The sequence below is a fragment of the Cavia porcellus genome, unplaced genomic scaffold (genome assembly GCF_034190915.1).
Source record: "Cavia porcellus strain 051 isolate PalLab524CR breed Dunkin Hartley unplaced genomic scaffold, mCavPor4.1 scaffold_6, whole genome shotgun sequence".
NCBI classification, from domain to species: Eukaryota; Metazoa; Chordata; class Mammalia; order Rodentia; family Caviidae; genus Cavia; species Cavia porcellus.
In genome coordinates this window covers 69,224,739-69,238,205 of record NW_026947489.1, presented here as the reverse complement: position 1 = coordinate 69,238,205, position 13,467 = coordinate 69,224,739, and the positions used below count along the sequence as shown (strand labels likewise).

The following is a 13,467-nucleotide window of genomic DNA, read 5'->3' as shown; positions in this document are numbered from 1 at the left end:
TTTGAAGAACTAGGATAAAAAACCAGGATAACTACTCTGATAATGTTTTTATATTGATTGCACATTGAAATAATAATCTTTGGGAAAGACTGAGAATAATAATGCACATATTATGATTATCTTCACCTTTTAAAATTTTTTGTTTTTAATGGACATCTAAAAACTCTTCTAACAACTAATACTATGAGTTATATGTATGGGGTACGGTATGAAAATTCAATGCATATAGATGATACACGGTAACCAAATTATTTTAAATATGGCTGCAGAAACTTGAAAAGTGCCTTTGTGGCTTGCATTAAATTTCCTTTGAACAGTGCTGTTCTGGAGACCTAGATGGGAGAGATCACCACTGGCTTTGGGTGAAGAAAGTGTGAAGAAAGACTAACAAGGTTTAGCACCTGCCGCTTCCCTATTCAAAGCTGTCAGAAAGGCTCTTCAGGATACCCTGCCAAAGACCTGCAGCATCTTGAAGGTCCCTGAGGCCTTGCACAGCTCATCCCTACATCCCACCTCACTTCATTTCCTATAGCTCTTGCCCTTTCTGCCTCTGCTATGGCTGACCTGGCCTTGCTTTTCTTCAGCACAACAGGCCCCAACAGAGTCTTTGCAGGCGCAGTCTCCTCTGTATAAATATTCTTCCCCAAATGTTTGCAGGACTCCCTCCCTGTCCTGATTCAGTTCTCAACTAGAAAGTTTCCTCCCCAAAGAAGCCACTACTGATTCACTCCCTCAACCTCAATCAGAGTTAATCACTATCCCTTCACCCTTCTTTAGTTTTCTTCCACATTCTTATGGCTCCTTGATGTTGAACTGCACCTTCACTAGGTCTCCACCAACAACGTTCTCCTGTCTTTTGTTCACCATGATGACTGGGCAAAACTAGACACCCATGGAACATTTGTTCAATGAGCTTTAGACAGGAGCACTAAGAAGTCAGACTGGAGAATTCAAGCTGGGAAGGAGGTTAGTGACAGACACAACAGGGTCCATGAACTGCTGTGGCTTGGGAGGAGGAGTGGTTTTCTGACCTGGAAAGTTACCTCCTCTAGGACCCGCAAGCTAACACTCTGCCCCAACTCGGCAGGTGAATATCGACTTGGCCCAAGAAGAAAATAAGGAAGAGAGAACAAGGCCACTCTGATGGTGATTTGCTGTGGGAAACAAATGTCAGGAGTAGAAGAAGAAAGGGGGGCTGGGGTCCTATTTGTTGCCAGAAGTATTCCGGCTTCTAGAAGCTTTTGAGAAGACACTTAGGGGTAGCCTAGATGGACTGTTGACAACAAAGTCCCTCAGATGCTACAAACTAACCTTAGAATCTTAGAGCTGCAAGAGGCCCTGCTCCCAACACTCCATGGGGTCCTTCTATGCTCGGGCACTCTTATGAGCAAAAGTAATGTACCTTAGCATAAGTGACTGCATGTTGAAATGTCACCAATAAGTGTGAGACTGCCAGCCAGTCTGGGAGCACTCAAACCTAACAACTCAGGCAGTCTCAACTCACTTTTGGTAGAGATGATAAAGTAAGAACCATACCCACTCTAATAGTGTAAAAACAAACATCATCAAACCATTGGCATCCACCTCTGGATTGCAAGTTCACAGGCTACAAAGCCATGCTGACTGCTTCCTGAGGCTCAGTGAAGTTATCAGAGACATCTGGTGTATGGAGGGAGTGTCTGCCACCCTGTCCGACCACTGACTATGCCTCTTCTTAGCCGGTTCTGCAGCCTTCTCCCTAGATGCACCTCCTCATAGTAATCTGCGCTTATTAAGTCTGATGCTGAGACATCAGACTTTCAAAGAACCCTCTGAATGCTGTGTCCTTAAAAATTGTTTCATAAACTAGTGAATCACAAAGTGATGCGTGCCTCTGTCTGGATGGTCTCTTGATCTCTTCTGGGTCGTCTGTGGTGGTCACAGCCCAAGATCAGGAGCTCTCTCCTTTCAGAGGAGCCAGTATTTTTGCATTGAGCATGATCAACACTTGCTTCCTTCAGGTCAAAGGCTACTGCTTGTGGTTGATGGTATGTAGGCATTTGTTCTCGTTGTAGTTGAGTTGAGCAAGATGAATTCTTGCTCTCCAGATCAGCCCTCTGAGACAGAAAGTCACAAGGGCTGGGAAGATGAAACCTCCTAGGAGATGCACTGTCCAAGGACTGCCTTGTGACCACAACCTGGAGGCCACCATTCAGCAAACATGTAATATTGCTTGACAGTGACAAGTGATGCACTCCTGAGGACTGGTTCCTTGAGGCTACAGCATTCTTGCTCACCCAGAATGACCCCAGCTTGCAATGCTTAGCATGGCTCTCTGCTAATTTCCAAACTCAGATTTGCTTTTTCTCATTATGTTAGCAGAGCTCTTCAGGCTCTTTGCGCCAGATACTGTGGTGATGGAAGAATGAAGGAGACACGGCCTGGACCCCAGCGACTGAAGAAAGGCTGACAAGTTCATCAGACATTAATCCCAGGCAGGGCTTGACTGTGATAAAGGCAAGAGCTGGGACCTGGGCCATGGGCACGGAGGAAGATCTTGTCTGGCCCCTGGGACGCTGGGAGGCAGCTTTGTACGGGAGACGCCAGTGCTGCTGATTTCAAGCTGCCTCCTGGGAAGCTCAGTCTGCAAGTCCCAGGGAGGCTTCTGATGAAACTCATTTGTCATCCTAGGCAAGAATGTTTCCTTTTAGGTTTGCTTTCTACCTCAGCCTGTCTCACACACACACACACACACACACACACACACACACACACACACACGCATGCACGCACGCATAGGGCCGCTGCTATTTTCTTACTATTTCTTCAAACTTTTCCTTCTTTCCATTGTCTCAGGTCCCATCAATTCTCTCAGGACTAGACCAACATACTCAGTGCTGGTTGGGTCCTTTCAGCACCCTAACCTCTGCTGTGGTGGAAGGGTTTTAGCAGGTACTGACCCCAAATTGACAGTTCCTATTGCCTCAGACAGGACTCCCTAAAGGTTGCTCTGTGAAGCATCTCACAGCCTGGTCCTGCTCAGCCTTTCTGCAGTGTCCCCAGAAGTCCTCCTTGTCACCTTTGCAATCCAGATGCCTGGCTTCCTTGCCCTTCCTCCAAGTATGGAACACTGATTCCACAGCTATGCTCCTTTCCAAACTCTGTCCCCTTGTCTGGAGTGCCCTTCACTTTCTTCTCAGTCCTCCAAACTCCTAGTCATGCTTTAAAACCCAATGACATATCACCTCTTCTTTATGACCTCCATTGGGCAGTGGCTCTCAAGGGTTAATGGTTGCATATAATTTGTCTTTGATTGCTAGTACAGGGACTAGGACTTACTAATTACGTTGATAACCAATGCTATTATTTATGAATATTGAATAAAATCTATCATGTTAATAAATAGCAAATAAGAAACAATGACAACAGGGCCACTTCCTGCACCCAGCTCTCTGCAAGCCAGATCTTATTTAATCTCCCAGCATGCTATAAAGTCTTATTCATACCATGGTTGGATAATATAAATATCTTTCCTGAGATCACGTATCTTATACAAGGCAGAGGTGGAATCTGAAGCCACGTTTATCAGACCTCTGAACTTTCACCGTGTTCTCTAATTCAGTGCTTTCCTGGGACCAAAAAGGATACTGGATTAATTAACTTGCAAGTGCCAGAGAACCAGCCCTGAATGCCCCTTATCTCTTGCACTTCCTGTGACCTTGCAATTTCAACACAAAATCATTAGCTACTTTCTCCAGCGAGGTGGCATGGCAAAGCCAAAAGAGAAGACCTGGCTGTGCCAGTCATGTGCTGTGTGATCCCAAGCAGGCAACGTGCCTTCGTTTCTTCAGTTGTAAAATGAGGATACAACCATCCCTAGCTCAAAGGGTCATGGTAGGGTCGTGCTAGGCTTTAACTAGGAGCACTGGAAAAGGCTTGAGGCCACCAAGTTGAGCTAGCACTGGAAGAGCTCAAGAGAGAGTTTGGGAAGTTCATGGTGGGCCACAGAATTCCAGAGAGAAACGAAGACAGTCTTCAGGTGAGGGACAAAACAGAGACCTCCACTTACCAAGGATTTGGAAAGAAAGGAAGAGGAGGATCATAGAAGCCACATGGATAACTTCAGTCTAGAAGAATCCAGTGGAAACAGGCCCTGAGGGCTTGCAGAATAGCCTTAAGGCAAGGACAAAAACTAGGAGGTCACCGAGATTTCCACTGTGGGTCTCCTGTCTTCCCCAGCAAGATGAGGGAGTGGGTGGACCACGGAAGTTGCTTCTCTGTCAGTACCCATCACCCTGCTGTGTGGGTAGAAGTACAAATTCACCTCTGCAGCATTTTTGTTCCCATCTGTAGGATGGGCCCACAGTGGCCACCTGGTAGGGCCACCATCCCTGCAGTGTATGTGGAATGCCTCACCTGGGCATTGGCACACTCCAGCCCCTCAAGTAATCCCACCCTCTATCCCTCTCATCCAAGACTAAGAAGAGAATGGAGACCTCCTGTCCAGCTGCCCCTGCCTGTGTGCCTCTGAGAGTCCAGACTCTAGCCCCTCTGCCCCTGTGGTGATCTGTGTCCCCCATGGTCCCTGAGGCTGGCAGACACCACCTTTTAACCAGAGCTTTCTAAAAAATGTTTTTTCATCAACAAACAACATCTACTTATTACAGAGAACTTGGAGCATATTGAAAAATAAGAAAAATCAATCACCTGTGGTGCGAGGAACATTTCAGAGTGTTTCCTTGCCTGCCTCTTTCTAGCAGACTGGCTTTTAAGTCGGTGAGGTCATCCACGAGATATAAGGCTCCTTCCTGCTTCCTCCCACTGAGCTGGCAGCAAACCTCCCCATGTCGATGTGAACACAGTCTTAGGGTTATGGCTGTGCTGTGATTTACCCACTGGCCCTGGCCACAGCGCCAGGCATGCTTGAAGCTTCCACATGCCTCTAAGCCAAAATAACCACAGATATTTAATTCATAAAGGGCTTCTTGGAAAAAAATCTTGCTTTTAGAATTTTTCCCCGTTAACACAGACTTCCAGAAGGAGGCTTTTTGTATGAAGCAGGTGTTCATTCTTCAGGCTGGCAAATGTCTGCCCTTTTGGGGCAATTCCATCTCTTCTTCTCCAATGATGCACTGGGTGTTTGCCAATCTTGGAAAACGAAGAAAAGTGTTTCATAGGGAACAGGGCCTCACGCTTGTCCTGAATCTCAAGGGACAGATCAGCAGATTCTCTTCGTTTATTTTCTCCTTTCCTAGCCTACTTTGAATAGGCCCTGAAGGCAGAAGGGTTTTCCTGAGCTACCTGAAGTTTAAATATCTGCCTGGGGCTCCCCATGCTGACTTCTATAAATATTTTCCTTCCTGTACTACCCTCAAGGCATGTGAGTTTGAGAGATTGTCCTAAAAAGCAAGAAAGTCTCCCTTCTTGGTGAGCTGGGCTGGAGTGTGTCCCCCAAATGCCTGGGGCTGGTGGAGATTGGCCAGACTCTGGTTTCTTCAGCTAGGAGCTCCCCTGAGGGTTGACATGAGGCAAGCACCCTCAGTGTTTCTGCTATTCCCACCCCCAATGGCTGGAGGATAATTCTGCTGCTCCTAGACCCTGAGGATAGTCCGCTTATCTGAGGAGGGCTCTCAACCCTGCCCAGTTTATACCAGCTCCTTGCTTCTGCAAAAGATACTTTGTTCCCTGTCATCCCAATAATAAACTGAGATATATAAAGCACTCCACACCTTTGTGCAAACCCAGGGCCTTTGCACTGAGATGCATCCTTTTTATTTTATTTTGAGACAGGGTCTCATTCGGTTGTTAAATTATCCAGACTGGACTTGTGGTCCTCTTGCCTCAGTCTCCTGGCTTATTGGGATTATAGGCCTGTGCCATTATGTCTAGTCAGCACTCAGCAGCTTGATATTCTGATAAACTCCCCTGCATCATGGATTTCCAGTTGTGCCACTGCCCCTACATTAATTCCATCTTGAGGATGGAGCAAGGCAGCCTTGGAGATGCAAAGGCCAGGACCTCACAAGTAGAAGGAGGTGGGCTGGGATTTTACCCATTCAGGCCCTTGCTTAATGCTATGTGCCCAGACTTTCTTATTAATCTTCCCAATAACCCTGTGCAAAAATGGAAGGATCATAAAGGTCAAGTAAAATTCTCCAGGCTTCACAGCCCTAGTAATTGAATAAAACTAGATCACCAGCGCTGTTGACGCTAGCCCTGGCAAGTTTGCCTTTACTCAATCTTTTAGATGAGACTTCTAAAGTCCAGAGAAGTGAAGAAGCTATTTAAGGTCACAAAGCATGTCAACTGAGAAAGGCTGTGGCTAGATCTAATTCTCTGGCTTCTTTCCATCAACAGAATCAGAGCATGAAAGAATCAAGAAAATGCATGCTGCAGCCTGAGTATCCTTCTGGATTGAGAGGTGAGATGGCTCTGCTGGATCTCCATGGTTGTGGGAGTCCCATGGAATTGATGAGACCCACAGAGAGGTGCAGGGCTGGATGAAAGCCAAAGGATGGTAGGTGGCAGCTGGAAGGTGTCCATTCCCTGGTTGCCCACAGCAGAGCAGGGTTTTCACTTGACTTGACTCAGCCTATCAGAGATAGCTCAGATGACCACTGAGTCAAGACTGCAGGATTCAGATGAAACCACGAACTCTGGGGGCTCTGTGCATTCTTAACACTCTGGTTCCGGACTACACCTTTTCTTACTTCAATAGCAGCTTACCAAAGTTTACTTGTAACCATTGATCCTCTTGTGTCTACTTCATTCAATAAGAGATGCTTAGTAGATTAATAAAGCACAGTCCTAAGTATGTCTTGGTGGGTCAGTGAGGTGCAACTTTGGGTGCCATATATGGTTCCTCATCTGGCCCTCTGTACTGTCCCCTGCTCTGTTTCTTGGGCACCACGAACAATGGAGCTTTGCTCCTCTGTGCCCTTCCACTCTGACTTCTCTGTCTTGGTACCAGCTAAACCATGAACTGAACTGAAACCATGAGCAAACTAAACCACTCTTTCTTTAAATTTGGGTGTTTGGTACTGTGTCTTCAAAGAGGAAACTGACTTACGTGGCCCTGAGCTATCTCCAATCTTTCTCAGTGGATAGGGTCAGAGCCTCATGGTGGGGTGCCACCTTTTTCCCTCCTTCTCTTACTTCCCACAAATATTAAATGCAATGCAGCAATGCACCCTTGCAGGTGCAGCACTACCGCAAAATACTTGACAGAAACGGTTACCTCCTTAGAGCATGGAGCCCGTAGGTATAGAGTTATTCTACAAATATTCACAAATCATATTGCAAATGCAGGGTATTTTAAAAGCACCCAACAGGGTACTGATCTAATCTTTGGATGTCAAGGGAAGCTTGGTACTGGGCCTGAGATCTAAAGGGTGTTGGTTGTGGGGAGAAGAGCAACACTAAAGCCATGTTAGAAGGAAGATCTTCCGGATCCTTCTCTTCCCAGACTCTTAGAAGGAATACAGTGAACCTGCCCATCCCAGATAGGAACTCTGCACTATAACCCAGAGCAAGGTGCACAGGTCAAAGGTGATGCAAAAGAGAATGGCTTAGAACATCCAAGGGGACTCTGCATCTGACAAAGAACCTAGTCTGTCCATAGCATCACCTCAGAAACTAGGTGGCCTGTCTCAAATGGGAAAGGACAGTAAAGACCTCAGAGGCTCTCAGCCCAAATTTAAAGGTGCAGTACAGTCACAGTGAATGGGAGGAGCTGGGTTCCAGCCCAGCTTGTTCATCACAGGGACCCAAGAGCTTGAGGCAACAGAGGTGGCCAGAGAGCAACCACCACCAAAACAGTGACTTATTTGGTCCATTTTGGTTCACAGTGTTAGAAAGGAGGTTTGAAGAAGAGAAAGGAGCCAAAATGGAGTCCCCAGAAAAGAACACCCTCTGCTTGTGCTGAGAGGGATAGCCTAGGATCAGAAAGTCCCAGGCCAAGTTGGGCTGGGTGTTGATCTTGCATTGAACACAGGAAAATGTAACCTTATTTGCTGTTTTTAGAACCTCAGGCTGAACCAGGCTGGTGTGTCTCTGGGAAATACCTGGAGAGTGAATCCCTGGAGCATTATCAGGGTGAAAAGATAGGACAAGTTAAGAGTTCATTTGGACAGAGCTGGCGGAAAGACAGCTGCTTAGAAGTGGCTGCATGAAGATATATGTGATATCCCACACTTTCAAAGATGAGTGGGAAGTCCTCATAGTAGATGAGGGGAAGAAGCTGGAGAAGGATCAAAGCAAGGGCAGAAGTGCTTGGAAGGCCAGCATCCTGGTCCCTAGTGGCTCTAAAGCAGCAGTGTCAGTTTTCACAATTTTCTCTTTCTGAGTAAGAAACCCAACCCTCCTGGACTAAAGCAAAGACCAGGGTCCTCCAGCCCAGAACATCCAAGACCCTTTGAAGGTCATCAAAAGACAGAGGCTTATGTCACAGAAGAAGAAATTGAGGTCCAGAGAACCACAAGATTCTTGCTGGAGCTCTGCAGCAGCTGGACCTGTCCTTTTTCTGATAAGGTGATGCCAGCATATACATGAGGCAGGGACTGGGTGGGAGACCACAGGACCACAGATGAATGAGCAGCAGGCCATCACTCACTGATAATCACTATGGAAACAAGTGGCAGAGACAGACTGGGGGCTCTGAAGTCAGGGGTCAGACTTTTTATATTCCTGATTCCACATTTTTCCAGAGGAAGAAGGTGATGTTGCTAAGACGTAGTTCAAGCCAGACAGCATGAGGAAAGTGGGGGCAGGGACTAGGCTTTGCTTTACCAACATGGTGATGGATGCCAGCTGCTGCCCCAGTTCTCAAACCCATGCCCTGTGTCCTAGGGCTGACCTCTAAGCATCTCACCTGGCACTATGTAGACCTATGATATCCTCAATAATAAATGGGCATTGTGATTGTAAGAATATTGCTTTTTCTCTCAGAGTCCCAGAACATTGACTCTGAAATGGGTTTTAGAGTACAAGTTCCAGATGTTTTACCCTCCAAGCCAAATTCTATCTAATCTCACACAAGTGTGAGCCAGACATGATCATTCTCATTTTATACATGCAAAAACTGAGTCCCAGAAAGAATGACCAAAGGGCACAGCAGGAAGAAAAGGCACAACAGAACTTCTGGATTCTATATCACACTTTTATTCCTTCATCACCCAGTGTAGTAAAAATATAAACACTGATTGGTCCTTCTCCATCTGTGGGGTGGCCTGGGGCAGGGAAAAAGTTGGTGGTGTAGAAACCACAGAAATCCCCACTTCCTGGGAGGGCCTCCTGTGCCTGTTGAATGTTCATCCTCTGCGTTTCAGAGGAGAAAGGATGGAGAGATGATGGAATTTGTAGGACATAAGTGTGGGCTACAGTTGCACAGCCAGGCTACAGTTCGCAGGATATTTAACAGTCTTCCTGTCATTTCAACTTCAAAATAAGGTAGCACAGCTTTGATGTAGAGAGGATACAGGTCTCAAGAAGTTAACAGACTTGGATTCAAATCCCAACCTCCTGACACCATCCCTATGGTTTTATTTATATGCCCCCTTTTGTTTGTGTATGAGAATGAGAGGGACAGAAGCCAACATGCAGTGAATGATAAAAACATAGGTGGAGAAAAGGATCGCAGCTATGGCCGTCACTGTACATCCACTGTGCCACCCTGCACAAAGCTGAAAGTGATATGCGTGTCCTCTTCCTTAATACACATGGCCCCAGGGCATTGCTATCCGCATTTCATTAGTGAGGAAACTGAGGTTTAGGGAATGCACCCCTTTAGGTTACTTCTTCTGGTTCATCTGGAGGGTCTTGTAATTCTGGCTTTTTCTGTACTGGGGATTGAACCCCCAAGTTCTGGACCACTGAGCTGCATCCCCGGCCCTTTTAATGACTTTATTGGAGACAGAATCTCTCTAAATTGACAGACAGTACTTGAACTGGTGATCTTTATGCCTCACCCTCTCAGAATGCCTGGATTACACATGCCAAACTCAGTTTGCTTTGCTTTTAACAGTAAGGTTAAATTTTTCTTTGCATTTTACTGTGGAAACTGCATTTAGGAATGGAATTGAGCTCTGGATAGGATTCTTTTCATCTCTAACAGCATAATTACTCTAAATGACAGTCTGGTCTGGAGGTCTTCACATCAACCAGGTGGCATATATTTAGTCTGAAAACCTGTGTAAAAACCTGCTGGTAGCTGTATTTCCAATGACAGTTTACCAAGACAATTTATCAACCGCATCTGTGTTTAAGATTGTTTATTTTCCTGGCACTTCCTACAGGGAGGTAATATCTGCTTTGCTCTCAACCCTGGGAGGGTGTTGGTCTGTGGGGTCTCAGCTTTATAGGGTGAGGAATGACCATTAGGTAACCAGCTTTGGGACTAGCAGCATGACAGTGACAGTGGCCAGGACAGGATGACCTGTATCAGCATAGCATGAATGTTCCTGCCTGTATCTCATCCACCAGAAGAGAAAGTTCAGGAATGTAACAAGGATCCACATCACATATGGGACCCAATAAAAGCCAGGTCACAAGCACAGTGTTGGGCTGGAGGGATGCCATGCAGGGCAGGAGAAGCAGAATGAGAGGCATCCAGGAGAAGGGGTTCCACAAGCATTGTGGCCCTTGGATTGTCCCTCTCTCTGAGCCACACTTTCTTGATCAGTTAAAGGAGAGCATTCCTACTCACAGGGCCACCCTGTAGGTGAGATACCCAGAGGGTGACAAATAGTGGTGAAGGTCTTTGCATGCTGGAAAGTGCTGTCCCAGACCTAAGCTGCAATCATTGTCCCCACTGTCCCTTTTGGCCATACTCCATTCCTCCAGAGAAGAGTGATGGAGATCTATCTGGGAGGGATGATCACACCATGAAATGGACCTGCTGGGAAGCCATTGTCCTACTTCCCTTGTCCCTCCATAAATCACTTCTGCAGTGGAACATTTGTGTCCTCCAAATGAACAAGATCACTGTGCTGCCCAGCATGAGGATCCAACTGAACCTATGAGCCAGCCAGTGACACCTGAACAGAAGGCTTCTCTTCTCAGAGTGAATTTATGGGGTCACCAAAGGCTGTGCTAGGGAAATGGTGGAGGGCACAGGCTGCCTTTTGGTGTCTGGAGATTGGTGGGCTCAGCTGCACCAAGGCTGTGCAAGAAGGCTGTTGATCAGGGCAGTAGGAGCACTGAGCAGGTGTGATTGTTGGCACAGAAGACAAATTCAGAGTCGAGACAATTGTATTTCAGGTTAAATGCAAAGAGTGAGAGACATGGGAGGAGAGATAACAAACATCCTAACCAAGGAACTCAAATCAGTGGGGTGGGTTGTAGCCAGCAGATACAGAAACGAAACAGTCTGAGGCTTGAGACTTGAGTCTCAGGCTTCCACAGGAAGCTACATGGGTCTAGAGGGGTGGTGTGATGGCCTGAAGGAATCCCATATACCTTCTCTAAGTCTGCTCAGGCCTTCTTGGTATGCTAGTAGGAGGAGACTCCCTAATGTGATTCAGCTCCCTGTGAAAAACTCATGGATCTACCTTCCAGCCACTGCTGATCTCCAGAGCCAGCTCCGCTGTACAGGGAGAAGGGAGAAGTGCTAGTAACATTATACTAGCCACAAGGGGTGGAATTCAGTGGGCTACAATTCTTCAAATGGACAAGACCATGAGATTAAAGCATCAAGAGATATATTGTGACAGGGAAGTCCTACTCATGGTGCTTGAGAAGTGCCCTAGAAGGAAAGAGCAAAGTCAGAATGATCAGATCGTAGCATGTGACATGCCACCAAGTATGTGAGTCATCTGAACCAGATGCTCCCTACCTTCAAAGTGGTGGGTAGAATGGAGGGACCAGATCTTCTGCTGGTTCCTCAGTGTTTCTATGTCACAGGCAGGGTGGTTACACCCGCTCTAGCCCCAGCCCCAACACCTGTACTCAGATCCGCATAGCTATGTGCACTCTCTTATTTAAAGTAGTCAGTGGGCTGCTGGTGTCACCATCTGCCTATCTTCAATAATCATTCAATAATCATGGAACCCAAGAGTGGTGATAGAAGCTCAAGTTCTTGACTACAGCAGAAGCACCAACTTTTCTTTGAATGCTAAAAGGAGATGGAAAGAGTTCAGCCTGGTTTCCCATCAGAAGTCTTCAGAACAAGTATAACATGATCATCGCTGCTTAGTAATTTGTTTCCTTTTCATTCATTTAACTATTAATGAATATCTACCACATGCTGGGTGCTCAATACAGTGAGTTCATGAGAACAAACAAGACACATACTCTGCGTTCTCACAGCTAATCATCTGGTGGGTCTCACAGAGCCTAGAAAGCAAGCAACACCAGGCACAGGAGGCTCCTCATGGGGTTATCTGGAAGGCTGGGCAAAGGGAGCAAGAGGCATCAATGCAGCTGGCATAGGGGGTGGGGCTGGCATTTAGGAGAGGATGGCAGAGAGAAGGCCAGCTGGGAAACCAGGCTAACACTGACGCTGCATGGGGGGAGCACAGAACAGAGGAGAGCATAAATTTGGCAAACAGAGGACCAGGACAAGGCAGGACAAGGGAGCCTCTTCACATCATTAGGCTTCCTGCCCCTGCAGCCTTATGATGATCCTGCTGAGTGGAGGAGGAGGACCAAAATCTCAGAAATGCAATCGAACATGAAATATGAGAAACTGTGGAATCTGATGTGCAGATTGTAAAGCAATTCACAGTTTGGTCTGCCCTACAGCAGAGTAAACATCACATGTTTTTAATCAAGCTAGAAAGTAAAAATCAAAGGAAAACTATTAGCAACGTCTCCTACAAGACCCATCTTTACACTTGGATTGTGCCTCCCTCCCCGCTGAGCACAAGGACAAAGACGCTGCCAGTTTGTGGAGGAGACTCCAAGAAATTCTCCCCGTAAAGGGCCTCCTCTGCCCCACTGGACTTCAGTTCTCAGCACTGCTTGGAGTGGACCTCTACTGAGGCCCAAGTTCCCAACGTGAATAGTTAACTGAATTACAAAGGATTAAATGTTCTAATTAGGCTTATATTTAAGGGGCTATGGGAACATCTGAGACAAACTGATGAAGCTATAAGGGAAGGCTTTGTAAATGTGATTTTTGAAGGATGAAACAAAATTGGGGAAGGGTAATTCCTGCAGAGGGACATTCATATGCAAAACTCACAAAGAATGAATGAAGGTACCTGGTAGGTCTGGAGAGTGGGGAGCCATCTGAGGGCTCCGGCTCCACTGAAGGTGAAGATGGATGCATTTCCATTTTCAAAAGGAGATATTTGGAGGATCTTAAACACAAAGATAAGCTGTGGTGCATGATTTTATTTTCTAGTTCAAGGAGACCATCAAAGGGCGACTATTTTTCTCTATTTGTTTGGCTGGAGTTAAATTACAGGCTATGTGTTTTTACCACTTAAATATTTTTCATTTCCCATTGCTTTAAACAGGAGTTCAGGTTACAACACTTACTGAATATGT

The 13,467-nt window shown here is 46.3% G+C and overlaps 1 protein-coding gene across 1 annotated transcript in view; it reads right to left on the bottom strand.

Moving 5' to 3' along the window:
- The window catches only part of Asic2 (acid sensing ion channel subunit 2), a 1,050,952-nt gene that overhangs the window by 852,002 nt on the left and 185,483 nt on the right, over positions 1 to 13,467 (bottom strand). The gene's annotated exons all lie outside the window — the stretch shown is intronic.